Source organism: Mustela putorius, unplaced genomic scaffold (genome assembly GCF_011764305.1).
Source record: "Mustela putorius furo isolate JIRA1106 unplaced genomic scaffold, ASM1176430v1.1 tig00000640_pilon_pilon_pilon, whole genome shotgun sequence".
Lineage (NCBI taxonomy): Eukaryota > Metazoa > Chordata > Mammalia > Carnivora > Mustelidae > Mustela > Mustela putorius.
Genome location: NW_025421432.1, coordinates 7,026,711 through 7,042,662, shown reverse-complemented (window position 1 = coordinate 7,042,662; position 15,952 = coordinate 7,026,711). Strand labels below are relative to the sequence as shown.

Genomic DNA, 15,952 nt, shown 5'->3' with positions numbered 1-15,952 from the left:
AAATATTCCGTATGGTACTATTATGGTAAATATATATCATTTTATATTTGCCCAAACCTATTGAATGTACAACACCAAGTGTAGGCCCTAATATAAACTATGGATTGGGTGATTATGATGGGTCAAGTTATGTTTACAAGTCATAACAAATGTACTACTCTTGTGGGGCATGTTGATAATAGGAGATAATGTGGGATAATGCATGTGTGAGAGCAGACAGTATATGGGAATTTCTGCTCAGTATTTCTTTGTATATCAAGTGACTTTAAAAATAAAGCCCATTTAAAAAAATTAAAGTTTAAAAATATGAAGGAGAACCTACAGATTAAATATATGGTTGTTCCTTATTTGGATCCTGAATAAGAAAACAAATATGTAAAAACTTTTTTTTTTTTAAGATTTTATTTATTTATTTGACATATAGAAATCACAAGTAGGCGGAGAGGCAGGTGGGGGCGGGGCGGGAAGGAGGCTCCCTGTTGAGCAGAGAACCCGATGCAGGGCTCCATCCCACGACCTTGGGATCACGACCTGAGCCGAAGGTAGAGGCTTTAACCCACTGAGCCGCCCAGGCACCCCAAATATGTAAAAATTTTTAAGACTAATGAAATAACAGGAGAAATTTAAAATTAAACACTGGAGAGGTGCCTGGGTGGCTCATTTAAGTGTCTGCCTTCAGCTCAGGTCATGATCCCAGGGTGCTGGGATGCAGCCCCATATCAGGCTCCCTGCTTAACGGGAAGCTTGCTCCTCCCTCTCCCACTCCCCCTGCTTGTGTTCCCTCCCTCCCTGTGCCTCTCTCTGTCAAATAAATTAACAAAATCTTTAAATTTAAACACTGGATTTTTGATAAATCTAAAGAATTAGGTTTAAGTATGATAATGAAGCTGTGGTTACTTTTTAAAATAATCTTTTTCTTTAAGATATACATACCAAAATATTAAACAGGTAAAATTTTATGGTGTCTGAGATTTGCTTCAAAATTATGGGGAATAATGTAGGTGGGATATTAGATTAAATACAATTATTCATAGGTTGATCCTCATTTATCCTGAGTGATAAGAATATGAAGTGTATTATACTAGTCTCCCTACTCTTCTATAGGATAGAAATTCTCCTTGTTAAAATGTAAGCATTTCAACAATATCATACATACATAAAAACATATTCGTGCTATGAATTATAATAATGAAATGCGCACACTTGACTCCACCACCCAACACAACTTATAATAAAAAATACTGTTTTATCTAGTTGGTGTTCCTCCCTGATCTCTTCCCTTTTATCCATCATCCTGACTTTTTATTATCCCCTTAAAATTTTCATCATCATCATTATCATTATCATCATTGTTATGATTTTATTATGTTTCAGAGGTATCTCTAAATATTTGGTTTTGCTTGGGGTTTTGGTTTTTTGTGTTTTTTTGAGTTTTATAAAAATACTGTCATAGTTTAAGTTGTCTCCTGAGATTTACTTTTTTTATTTAATGTTGTGATTCTAAACTTCATTCACATAGTTCTTTTCACTTCGTTCATAAAATATACCTTTATAAGTACACTTACTACACAATAGTAATTAGCATTTTAAATATGTAGCCCCCCAAATAAACAAAAAGTTGTGGAAAACAGAGACCATGACTTTCCATCAATTTTCCCATCTTCTGCAAAAGGTAAACTACATGGCAAGTATTTTAAAAGTGTACATTTGTGAATAAGTGTTACTGAATAAGTGTTTGCATGAAAAATAAAGTTATAAATGTGCTTCAACAGCAACAAAAAATAAATGTAAAGAAGTGTATGACATCCTTATACAAATAATATTATTTCTAATTTTTTTAAGGTCTTATTCATTTCTTTGAGAGAGTGAGACAGAGCAAGAGAGAACATAAATGATGGTGGGAGGGAGGAGAGGGAGAGGGAGGAAACAGACTCCCTGCTGAGTGGGGAGCCCAGATATGGGGGCTCAATCCCAGGACCTGAACAAGAGGCACACATTTAACAGATTGAGCCACCCAGGTGCCCCTACATTTTTAAGACTTATGAGAATGGCTTTATGAGAATGGCTGTGAAAAGGCAGAGCTTAGGGACCCTTATACTAGATGAAATTGAGCATAGGTCCTTCAATTCTTGGACTCAAGGCCTCCATTTATAAATTATAACATAAAGAATTAAAATATATATTTACTCAAAGAATAATCTTCCCATTTTTAAAGATTCAATTAGATAAAATTTAAGTGTTGATTTTGGTATTCAGTACAAAAAAAAAAAAATCAAAGAACCCAAGTATCAGTAAAACAAATGAATATATAACTATTTAGTTCATTGAGAACTGACATATGGCTGGCACAAAAATTGATTGGTGCCATGAAATCGAAGCTGGCACAGGAAAGATTAGTCTTCAAAAAAAAAATGTAAAATGTAATATGGTATGTCAATTAGACCTCAATAAATGGGGAAAAAAAAGGACTGGAACTCAAGCTCAAACATTTCTCTTTTTCATTTAGGAAGGATTTTACACTTGGGATAGAGAACAGTGATTTATTGGGTTAAGTTTTCTCTCAGTAGCACTCTAGTTACTCTCAGTATTCAAACACAACAGCTTCATTGTACAAACCCAAGTATCATACTCTATTTTTATTATTTCTAGGAGACTGTGATAATATTGAATTTAGAAAGAGAAGACTAATACTCTTGTTGACATTATTGTTGACCAAAGCACTTCTTTGCAAGGAGCATGAGTTTTTGCCAACAATGGCTATTACTTCTTTAGATAAAACCTTATAAAAAGTTCAGAAGGTATATGATGGACTACAATTTTAATCCAGCAGCTGGAACCATTCATTGTTCAGTATTACTAAAAGCTGTAGTCTCAATAACATTTGATCAACCTGAGTATAAAGATAGGCAGATTTATCTACTAAGTATTTCTAGTCTTCTTTACAGATGCTGTTATTCACCTTTGTCATATCATTTTTAGTTCTCTTTCTGCTTCTTTTAGAAAGAGAAACTTTCTACTTTCAATGAATTGAGAAAAGAAAAAAAGACAATATTACTCTCTAGGCTTATGATTTTTATCTCTTCCTTTCAGTTATAAATCCACTTTTTAGTCAGATGCAATCATGGATGAAAAGATATGCATGATTCCCAGAAATTATCAGGTATTGACCCTACGACAAATTATATTCTGTCTTTGGTCATTATTTCCGTTTGTCTAGCATTTTTTATGGTACTTGCAGTTGGAGTATCCATAATGTCAAAGTTTAATAAAAATTGTTTTACAGGTTAGGCTTTGTTCCTATTCCCTACCATCTAACATGAAAAAAAAAAAATCATAAGGACATGTTAAGTGAAGCTAGAATAAGAACGGATGGCCAGTGGAGTCACCAACTGTAGTAATGTGGTTTAATGTGAAGTTTCTCAATAGGTCAGAATTATACTGATATTTACACTTAGACCTTTTGGAGAACTTTGTGGAGCCAATGATAGAGCGCCTAGGCCATGAAATAGCCTCATTAGTATACTTCAGTATGTCACAGTGATATGATCATATTCTCTGTCCACCATAATATTAAAATGATTGTAAAGCACTGGTCTAATATTTTAAAAAATTAATCAAAGGAATTCTTACTCAATAATCACATTGTCAAGTGTTTTAAATGCTCCCACTGTTAGTACTCAAATAGTATAATTATCATTTTTTGATCGCTTCTCGGCCTTTTGGCTAAGATCAAGTGTAATTATCATTTTTTGAAATAAATACAGTGCTTATTATTTGAAATAAGTATATTTTCAAAAAAGTTTTGTAACTCAACTATTATTGATATTAAAATATAAAAATCTTTTCACATAAATCTTTCACATAAGCTCAAGAGACAGAGGTTATGTTTTATTATTCTTACTTACTTTTATTTTTTTTTTTTTTTTTTTTTTTTTTTTTTTTTTTTAAAGATTTTATTTATTTATTTTACAGAGAGAGATCACAAGCAGGCAGAGAGGTAGGCAGAGAGAGAGGAGGAAGCAGGCTCCCTGCTGAGCAGAGAGCCCGATGCGGGGCTCGATCCCAGGACCCTGAGATCACGACCTGAGCCGAAGGCAGCGGCTTAACCCACTGAGCCACCCAGGCGCCCTCTTACTTACTTTTAGATGGTTATGGATCTTTAATTTATCTAATTAACTTCTTATAAATAAAAACTGGATCTTCAAAAAGAATAGAGAGTACCAGAAATGGTGAATACGACGTGGACAAATATAAAACATTTTTCTTGTTACATAAATTCTCTTTAAAAATAAACAGTTGTTTAAAACAATAATAATAACAATGTAACATGGGCTTTGTAACAAATGTAGATTAAAATATATGACAACACTAACACAAAGTCTCAGAAGACAGAAATGGAAATATGCCATAATATTTTTATGGTATTTGAAGGTAGACTATAGTTAAAACATTTTACTCTAACCCATAGAGCAACTCATTAAGTAACACAACAAAGAGTTATTGATAACAAGGCAACAAAGGAGATAAAATAAAATCAATACTAAATTAATCCAGAAGAAGGCAGAAAAGTGGGAAAAGAGGACAATAACATGAAACAAATAAAAACAAATAGCTAGATTATAGATTTAAACTCAATCATCTCGATAATCACATTGCATATAGTCAAATCATCCCAATGAAAAGGGATTCATGGTCAGACTGGATAATTTAAAAAGAAAGACCCATGTCATGAGTTGCATTATGTCTCCTCAAAAAATACATATTGAAGTTCTAACTCCCAATATCTCAGAATGTGACTTCATTTGCAAAAAAAAAAAAAAAAAAGATATTTATAGTGATAATTAAATTAAAATGAGGTCATTTGATGGGTGTCCTTTTTCATAGGGGATATTTGGAGGGACAACAAAGGGCAGACATTCACAGAGGGAAGACAATGTGAAGACAGAAAAAAATGCCACTTGAAGACAGAAGATTGAAGTGATAATTCATTTGCAAGCCAAGGAATGCTTGAGGCTGCCAGAAGCTGGGGGAAAGGGACCAGTTTTCTTCTCTAGCAACATAAAAGGAACATGGCCCTGCTGAGACCTTGATTTAGCACTTCTGGCCTTCAGAACTGTGAGACAATGAGTTTCTGTAAATTTAGCACTTCTTCTTTATGAATTAAACAAGTCAAGATGAATTTAACAAGGATGTAGAAGACTTGAAAATAATGTTATCAAGCAACATGACACAATTGACCTTTGTAAAACACTATAGCCAGTCAAAGCATATGTACTGTTTTTTTAAATTTTTTTCAGTGTTCCAAAATTCATTGTTTATACACCACATCCAGTGTTCCACGCAATACATACCCTCCTTAATATGCACCATCAGACTCACCTAACTCCCCACACCCTCCCCTCCAATAACCTTAGTTTGTTTCTCCGAATCCACAGTTTCTCATATTTCATCTTCCCCTCCTGTTTCCCCCAATTCACTTTTCCTCTCCTTCTCCCAGTGTCCTCCATGTTATTCTTTATGCTCCACAAGAAAGTGAAACCCTATGATAATTGACTCTCTCTGCTTGACTTATTTCACTCAGCATAATCTCTTCCAGTCCCATCCATGTTTTTTTTTTATTTTGTTATTTCTTTTCAGTGTTCCATAATTCATTGTTCATGCATCACACCCAGTACTCCATGCAATACGTGCCCTCCATAATACCCACCACCAGGCTCACCCAACCTCCCACCTCTCTCCCCTTCCAAACTCTCAGTTTGTTTCTCAGAGTCCACCATCTCTCATGGTTCCATGTTGATACAAAAGTTGGTTATACATCCTTTCTGATGGAGACATAATACTCCACTTTATATATGGACCATATCGTCTTTATCCATTCATCTGTTCAAAGGCATCTTGGTTCTTTCCACAGTTTGATGATTATGGCCATTGCTGCTATGAACATTGGAAGTACAGATGGCCCTTCTTTTCACTACATCTGCATCTTTGGGGTAAATACCTAGTAGTGCAGTTGAAGGGTCATAGGGTAACTCTATTTTTAATTTTTGAGGAATCTCCACACTATTTTCCAAAGTGGCTACACCAACTGGCATTCCCACCAACAGTGTAAGAGGGTTCCTCTTTCTCCGCATCCCCTTCAAAACTTTTGTTTACTGTTTTGTTGGTTTTGGCCATTCTGACTCGAGTAAGGTGGTATTTCAATGTGGTTTTGATGTGAATTTCCCCGATGGCTAATGATGATGAATACATACTGGTTTTAGGTATACATGGAAAAAGGGCCCTATTCTGAGCCATAAAATGTCTCAACAAATTTAAAATTACTCATGTCATACAAAGTATGTTCTTGACTACAGTAAAATTGAATTTGAAATCAATTATAGAAAGATAAAAGACTCCACCAAAACCCACTAAAACTGATAAATTAATTCAGTAAAGTTTCAGGATACAAAATCAATGTATAGAAATTTGTTACATTTTTATACACCAAAGAGAAGCAGTATGAGGAGAAATTAAGGAATCAATCCCATTTATAATTACACCATAAATAATATGATACCTACAAATAAACCTAACTAAAGAGATGAAAAAACTGTATTCTGAAAACCATAAAACACTGATGAAAGAAATTGAAGGAGTGCCTGGGTGGCTCAGTTGATTGAGTCTGACTCTTGATTTCAGCTCAGGTCATGATCTCAGGGTTGTAGGATTGAGCCTTGCTTTGGCTTCTACACTGAGCATGGAGCCTGCTTGGGATTCTCTCTCTCCTTCTTCCTCTGCTCCTACCTTACCCCACCCAAAAGAAAAGAAAAGAAAAGAAAAGAAAGAAAGAAAGAAAGAAAGAAAGAAAAGGAAAGAAGGAAGGAAGGAAGGAAGAGGATGGAAGGGAGGAAGGAAAGGAATATGAGAGGAAGAGAGAGAGAAAGACAGAGAGAGAGGAAGGGAGGAAGGGAGGAAGGAAAGAAGGAAGGAAGGTGTTAAGGATGACACGAAGAAACGGAAAGACATTCAATGCTCATGGATTGGAAGAACGAATATTGTTAAAATGTCTATACAACCCCAAACAATCTATCACTTAATGCAATCCCTATCAAAATACTAAGAACACGATTCACAGAGCTAGAATGAATAATCCTAAAATTTGTATGGAACCACAAAAGACCCTGAGTAGCCAAAGCAATCTTGAAAAAGAAAAGCAAAGCTGGAAGCATCACAATTCTGGACCTCAAGTTATTACACAGCTGTAGTAATCAAAATAGAATGGTACTGGTACAAAAAGATACATAGATAATGGAATAGAAAAACAGAATAGAAATAACAGAATAGAAAACCCAGAAATGAATCCACAACTATATGGTCAACTAATCTTCGACAAAGCAGAAAAGCATGTCCAAGAGAAAAAAATAGTCTCTTCAAAAAGTGGTGTTAGGAAACCAATACACCTGAAACTGGCATTAAACTCTATGTTAACTAACTGGAATTTAAATAAAAGCTTTTTTTTTAAATCCCCAAATATTTGGAACTAAACAACAATCTAACAAACTAGTTTGAAAAAATCCAATAAACTTGTTTGAACTGAGTGAAAATGAAAATACAATATGTCAATTTTTTTGAGCACGTAGCTAAAGCAGTACTTAGAGGGAAAATTTTAGTAATAAGTGCCTGGATTGGAAATGAAAAGATCTTAAATGAAAGGTTTCAACTTCTACTTTATGAAGCACCTATGAAGAATGAATATATTTCAATGTATTAAAATTATTTAATCAAAATTACAAAGTTATCTCCATTTTTACAGAATAAAAAAACAAACCTTATGTGAGAAGAAGAAAGAAAAAGAAAAATTAATGTGTGTATCAATGACTCAATGAAATAAACAGAGAAGCAAAAAATGAAACAAAAAACTGCTTCTTTGAAAAGATCAATAAAGTCAGTCGATCTATATAACCAGAGTTTATGGGGAGGGGGGTGGTGGAGAATGGAAAGATTACCAATAACGAGAATGAGGGAGATGACATCACTAGAAATTTTATGATGTGAAAAGGATGAGAATATGAACAATTTTTTTGTAAGTTAGACAAAAATGGACAAATTCCTTGAAAAACACAGTCTATCAAACTCACTGGAAAATAGATAATCTGAACAATATATCTACTAAATTGAATTAAACTTGTACTTTATATAATTCTCATATAAAACATTCTAGGCCCAGATAATTTCAGCGTGAATTCTATCAATCACTTGGGAAAAGATAATTGTGATACTATACAAACTCATCCAGAGAACTGAAAGTAAGGAAATCTGATATTACAACCAAAAATATTAGTAGAAAAGAAAACAAAGCATTATCTTCATGTTATTTTCCTTTTTTTTTTTTTAAGATTTTATATATTTATTTGACAGAGAGAGCACAAGCAGGGGGAGTAGCAGAGGGAGAGGGAGAAACAGGCTCCTTGATCAGCAAGGAACCCAATGTGGAGCTCCATCCCAGGACCCTGGGATCATGACCTGAGCCGAAGGCAACCACTTAACTGACTGAGCAACCCAGATACCCCATCCTCATGTTCTTAATAAAATCTTATCAACACAAATTGGACAATAAATAAAAAGAAAATGTGCCATGACCAAATGGGATATTTAATCCTATAAATACATGGTTGGTTTAACATTAGATATTTGGGGAATTTTTAAAAGGTTTTATTTAAATTCCAGTTAGTTAACATAGAGTACAATATCAGTTTCAGGTGTATATATTTCTCAACATCACTTGTTGAAGAGTTTTTTGGATCTTCTTTCTTGCTTTGTTGAAGATTAATTGACCATACAGTTGTGGGTTCATGTCTGGGTTTTCTATTCTGTTCCATATTTAACTAATCCTATATTTAATCTTATAAATGCATGGTTGGTTTTAACTTAGAAATTAATATACCATATCAACAAAAAATAAAAAATTAAAGCCATATTATCATCTCAGATGCAGACAAAACATTTAACAAAAATCTCATGCTGATTTTTACAAAAGCCATCAGCAAATTAGAAACATAAGGAAACTTCTTCAACCTGATAAAAATCATTACATTAGTCGTCTATTGCTACTATAATAAATGCCTCAGGGGCGCCTGGGTGGCTCAGTGGGTTAAGCCTCTGCTTTCGGCTCAGGTCATGATACCAGGGTTCTGTGATCGAGCCTCGCATCGGGCTCTCTGTTCAGCAGGAGCCTGCTTTCCTTCCTCTCTCTCTGCCTGCCTCTCTGCCTACTTGTGATCTCTGTCTGTCAAGTAAATTAAAAAAAAAATTTTTTTAATAAATGCCGCAAAGTTGATGGCTTAAAGCAAGGTAAATTTTAATTTATTAAACATATTATAGTTCTAGAGATCAGAAGTTTAAAATAGGTTGACAGAGCTGTGTTATTTCTGGAGATCCCAGGAAATAATCCATTTTTCTTTCCTTTTCCAGATTCTAGAAGCTCTACACATTCTTTGGTTCATGAACAATGAACAAATACATTGTGGTATATCTGTACAAGTAAATACTACATAATAATAAAAAATAAATGAACTACTGATCACATTAAAGACATGGGTAAGTCCTAGCTGAATGACAACAACTAAACCAAAATGAATACAAGTACTATGATTTAATTTAAAAATTCTAGAAATTACCAACTGACCTTGAATGATAGAAATCAAATTAGTAATTGCCTGACAATGATGGGGGGTGCGGAGATAAAACAAATATTAAGTGTCTAGAGGAAGATCTTACAAAGGGGCATGAGAACACTTGTGGGGGAAATAGATATGTTTATCATTTTGATTATGGTTATGGTTTAGTGGGGCTATACCACATGAGAAAGCCTCAAATTGTACATTTAACATATGTGTAGTGATTGGGTGTTAATTTTACCTCAATAAAACCTTTAACCAGATTAACCAAATCCTTCAACAGTTTTTAGCCTTTCATGCTCCAAAAGCTAAAATTCATTTCACAACAAACAGTAAATGTACTAGTTTAGCTTGACCTGAGAATTTGAATACTCATCTAAAATTCTTTACTGCATCAAGTATGCCACCAGATGTTAATCATGGGTGAGATTCCACGGAATTTAAACACCCGTGACACTTCTGAAGCATGAATCTGAAACAAATCGGAAACAAATTCAATTTAGTGACACTCAAGGAAGAACTCATATCTATGTGAATATTTGAGAATTTATAAAAATAAAAAAATTAAAAAAAAAAAAAAAAAAAAAAAAAAAAAAAAAAAAAAAAAACAAAATCAATTAGAGGTCTGAACACATTTATGCTGTGCTTTAAAATTCAATAAAAAAAAGAATAACTCTGTTTCTGGGAAGAGGAGTTAATGAGGATAAGATGGGAGAAGTTAACGGTGAAGTTTAGTGATCTAATGATGACAGAAAAGTAATATTTCAGATATTAGTCCACCATAAAGATTCTTAATGCCCATCCAAGAAAACCCCAACAGGTCCAAGAATGGGCTCAAAGACATATGAGAATGTTCCTTGAACACATGTACATTTGTCCTGAACAGAGGGCTGATAGATAGGATTAAAGTGAAAAGATTATTTGACCATAGAGTTGAGGGTCTATATCTGGGCTCTCTACTCTTCCATTGGCCTGTGTGTCTGTTTTTGTGCCGGTACCATACTGTCTTGGTGATCACAGCTTTGTAGGAAAGCTGATATCAGGCAACGTGATAGTGTATAAACAATGAATCTTAGAACACTGAAAAAATAAAATTGAATTAAAAAAAATAAAGTGAAAAGAGGCTTCATAATTCAAAATATTAATGACTACCCAATGATCTATCTCAAGAAAATATTTATGGCAAAATATGAGAAAACATTCCAGTCTGTTTGATCTCCTTTTCTCTATTGAGATGGCTTTATGACTAGCTGGATTACTTTTATGAGCTTTGTTATGCATAATATGGTGGTGAGGCTCTTTCCAAATGAGAAAGAGGCTCTTGCCAAATGCGTTATTCAGGATTTTCCAAATTATAGACTGAACAAGAGAAACTGGGCCAACCAAATCTTACCAACAAGTTCTCTCATCACATTTATAGAATTATCAGATTTAGTGGAGATAATCAGAAGTTTAAACTATTATGTCAGTATTTTTTTTATATCACTATTTTTATTGCAAATATCCAATTGGGACTGCATTCAGTAAATTCATCGCTACCAGCCAATTTAAAGGTCATCAAATAATTTATCCTATGGAGCCATCTGCATATGTTTTCTTAAGTCCTTAAAACATTTTAACATCAACTTATTGAAGCATTTTTAAATGTGATAATAAAAGACAAATACATTCATGCTGTGTGTTAGGAAGTAAACACATAACTTAATAAAGCTTCAGCAGGCTTTTCTTCAACTGTCCTCTTTCACCTTTTTTCTCTCAACTTTTACAGTAATCTATAGCTATCAGGATCTTACCTTTTCTGACAAAGCCTTAGAAAAGATTGTTGAGTTAAATAATAGTTAACATTGAACATTGAACTGTTCTGGAAAGTTTAAATCCCCTCAAACCACTCGGCTTCAGTCGATTATATTTGTAAATGTCCAGATGCTGAGAACTTGCTTCTCTGTGTCACACTATTATTTGCATGCGCATTTCCATCTATGTCTTCTTTTCCAAAGGTGTTCTAAGCCTCATTGGGTGCGACATTAACATATCCTTTTTTATCCATTGGCAAGTTCAAAAACATATCAATGCAAAAGAAATAATTTGACAATTAATTCTCTCAGAGCAGGGAAGTGTGACGATTATAGCAACTCTCTTCAGAAGTGAATCTGTGAAAACAATTCTTCCTAAAAATGAACAGAGAAGCAAACTGAACCCAAACATCTCTCCAAAGATAATCCTGGAAAATTGTTTTTCTTTCATTTTTTAAAAAACATTTCAGAGTATTTGCATGAAACGTTCCAACGTCACAATTATTGGAATCCCTGAAGGGGAGGAGAAAGAAAGAAGTCTAGAAGATATAGTGGAACAAGTTCTTCAGAGTATTTGCAATCTTTCATTCAATGTCACACAATATATTTTCATTTTGTAGCATTTCATTTGATCACACAAATTTGCTCATCATATATTCCACTGGTCTGTCGTTGGACTCCTTTTTCCTGGGTCATCTAGATAAGTGGATGGTGACCTGCTGACGTTGGTACAGTTCGCAACAATGTAGTATCAGTGTCTTGCATCTCTTTATATGTTCAAGGGGAAAATGACATGATTCTATTTCAGGAGCGGTGGTGGAGCGCCAGTGCTGCTTTGCAGGCTGACTTGTGGGGAAGTAAGCCAGAGGTAAAAGGGTGTAACCTGACCCTATTCCTAGTCTGTTACCAAAATGACATGACAGACCAAGGGGTCTTTCTGTACCTAAAAAGTAGTCCTGGATTTAGAAATACAAAGGCCATGGTGAGACCTATCCAGCTTAGCTTCCTTTCCATGAAGTTAAATAGACTTCTCTTTCTGACAAGTACATTTTGCTAAAAACAACTTATTTGGTACTAAATTTTAGATCAAAGGTATTTTCCCCTAAGTATTACAGAGATTGTGAATTACAATAAAAAGAGCACTTGTTTTAGGAAAATAAAATAAATGTAGGTTAGATTTTAATTCCACAATTTTCTGGCTATAGAATCTTGGTCATGCTAATTGTCTGAATCTCAGTTTCCCCAAATAGAGATATATAACCCATCTCCCAGGGCTGTTGCTTTAATTAATGAGATAAAATGTGTAAGCCATGCTATATGTAGCAGGCACTCAATTGAATAATAAATATGATTATTATTAGATGTTGCTTATTTATAAACAATCTGAATGTACCTTATTTTTAATTTTTGTCCTGAGGTCAAGATTCAGTTGCTTATTTGTTTGTTTTCTGTATTCTGGACAGAATGAGGACTTTTAATTTATTATTACAACTAATTACACCAAGATATATCTAAATGTTCATTTCTTTTTTTGCTTTTTCCTGGAATGTGATAAGCTCTTTGGGCACATAAGCAGGTAGTTTTTCAGTTTGGGAAACTGTTTTTTATTTACATTTTCCCTATTATTATTCTGATTTGCCTGGGATTTCCATTTTCTCTCAAATCATATTGATTCTCTATTTTTGTTCCATGCTTTATCTTCTTTATTATAATTTTCTCATCTTTGTTCTTTCTCACCGTGTCTGGAAAAGCTTTGGAAGCTTCTTTGATTCACTGATTTATTTTTATGTAATATTATTTCTGCTTCTTTGCTTCTGCAGTGAATTTTAACCATGCTATTTTTTTCTTACTGTCTTGAAATCCTTATTTAGTCACCTCTCTTTTTATCTCTTATGCTCTCCTTTTAGCTAATCATGATTCCCCCTTACCATTTTCTGCTCCCATTTCAAAGAGGCCAAGATTTCTTGTATTTGATTAAGAATGTCTACTCATTTTCTAAACCTTAGAATAGACTATATATTGGGCCATTTTCAAATTATTGTCTTCCTTTGAGTTTTTAGTCGCTGTTTCTTTTCCCTTCTTCTACAGTATTTTCATCTCTCTCTCTTGATCTTTTTGATCATCATTGAATGAAGCCAAATCCTGTTCAGTTTTTGTATTGGTCAAGAGACAGATTGTGTGAATTACCCTTGGCGCAATTCATATATTCTTAGATAATGGTTATATCTCTTTCACATCTATAGCTGGAGAGAAGGTTGATATAAACAGCTCCTGAATCAATTGCCAGTTTCTTGCAAGAATATGCTTAGTTCAGCTGTGTACCCCTGTGGCTGCTATTTATCCTACAGAAAATTTCCTGTTCTTTTCTATTCTGAATGATAAGCTGTATAAATTCCTGCAATTTTCAGGACATATTTCTTATAGAAATTTCTGATAATGTTCAGTTCTTGCTGCAGTGTTTTATTTTGTGAAAACTTATCTCTTTGGCAATAATGCTTTATAACTAGACGTGCCCTGTCCCACTGACTTTCTGTATTCTTTCTTTGATTCCAAAGAACAGGAGTCAGGAGGCAAAAAGACGGAGGTGTAACCACAGTATTCCCGTTGTCCCAAAACACAATAGATGCACAACAGAAGGACAGTAATTAATATTCTGCATGCTATTGATGTCGAAGATCCAATCACTGAAACTTCAGTGGGACAGGTGCAAAGTATCATCTCTGTTTATGAGGTGAAATCTGGATCCTCCATGAGGTAACCTTCAGAAAGTTTTTGTTTTTTCTAATCATACCTACTCTCAGTTACTTTGGTCCTTACCAAAGACTCTTTGCAAAATCTGAGTTTAGGTGGCCTATGAACCTTAGTGTTCAGTGTTGTTTTTGTAACCTTTTCTATCATTGTCTTCATATATCTTTCAGTGGAAAGAAAGGGAGAGGCGCTGGGTACAAATAGCCAAATGCTATATCTTTTTAAAGATTTTATTTATTTATTAGACAGAGATCACAAGTAGGCAGAAATGCAGGCAGAGAGAGAGAGTGGTGGAAGCAGGCTCCCCGCTGAGCAGAGAGCCTGATGCGGGGCTCGATTCCAGGACCCTGAGATCATGACCTGAGCCGAAGGCAGAGGCTTAACCTACTGAGCCACCCAGGTGCCCTGCCAAATGCTATTTAAATGAAAGGTCTAGGTGGATACATTTTGTTTCATTCATTTATTAACTTTTTTTTTCCTATTAGAAGATATTAAGGATCAATTCCATTACTGGTGAGTGAAACAGTTACTCACTTGTTTTATTCATAAGCATCTTCTGTAATTTGCTGGTCTTAAAGTTCCCAGATTTCTTTGGTGCCACTCATGTGTCCTCATCACATGTTGCTTCCAAGAGTTGTATTGCAGAAATAAAAAAGAAGAAAAGTAGAGAAGTTTGAAAGCATCTATAGACTTGTTTATGTATAATTTTCCATCTGAATGAAGAATGTTTTTATTTTTTTAAAGATTTTAAATAAAATTAATTTGGGAAAGAGAGAGAGAGCAAGGGATGGGCCTGGAAGGAAGGGCAGAGAGGGAGGGAGAGCCTGACTCCCCAGAGAGCACAGAGCCTACCATAGGGCTCCATTCCAGGACCCCAGGATCATGACTTGAGCCAGACAGATGCTTAACTGACTGAGTCACCCAGGTACCCCAAGAATTGTTCATTTTTGAAACCAGATTGAGAAAATAACTAATGCATTCTGGAAATGTACACTGCCCAGCACTTGCTAAGTGCCTTGATGTATTTTTTCCTATTTAAACTTTTGAAAGAGAGGATATCTAACTATCATTAATACAGATGAGATAAAAATGAGCCTCAGGAAAGCTGTTTAATGTCACAGCTACATTTTTATCCCTACATTTTTATCTCAGATCTGTGTGACCAGAGTCCCTGGCTTTTCCAGCACACCATGATGAATCTTTAACATATGAAAGCAATGGACATACACCTTTTGACTACTGTCTTTATGCAAATTTTTAACCAAAATAAAAAAAATAAATAAACTGTGTTGAAGACAACATTTCCAGATCTTTGCTATTCTACCTTTTTCTGCAAGACAAAGTTTGGCAAAGTAAAAGTTACAAGGCTTTTAAAAAATCTTTCTGCTTTATTATAATGCACCATAAACTGTTTACAAAATTAAAATATTTGAATCATCATTCCTACATGTTATGTAATAGTGTACTATTTGAAACTATTTGTTTTGAAGCTGGAACCCATTATTAATAATTTTAGGAAACAGAGGTCTCCAGATAGAAGGATGTTGAAACTAAGTTTCTGGGTTTATTCTCTACTCTCCCACCTGGAAATGCTAGGGATCTTACCTCTTTGTTGGATAGGTCAACTCTAGCTCCCAGCACGATGCTACACCATTGTGCTCTGACGGCCATAAAGCCTGCTAGGAAAGGGTCATGTTTGCTGTAGTAGAATTAGTGTGAGTTAGTGGGCAAAACATGAATGAAAGCTAAAGCCCT

The 15,952-nt window shown here is 34.5% G+C and overlaps 1 long non-coding RNA gene across 1 annotated transcript in view; it reads right to left on the bottom strand.

Annotated features, from left to right (window-relative positions):
* LOC123392856 overlaps positions 1-15,634 on the bottom strand; it is a 191,636-nt gene extending 176,002 nt beyond the window's left edge. Inside the window, exon 1 of the long non-coding RNA XR_006607534.1 lies at positions 14,732-15,634. This is a non-coding gene — a long non-coding RNA (uncharacterized LOC123392856). The remainder of the gene's footprint in view (positions 1-14,731) is intronic.
* Between the last annotated feature and the right edge of the window lie 318 nt (positions 15,635-15,952).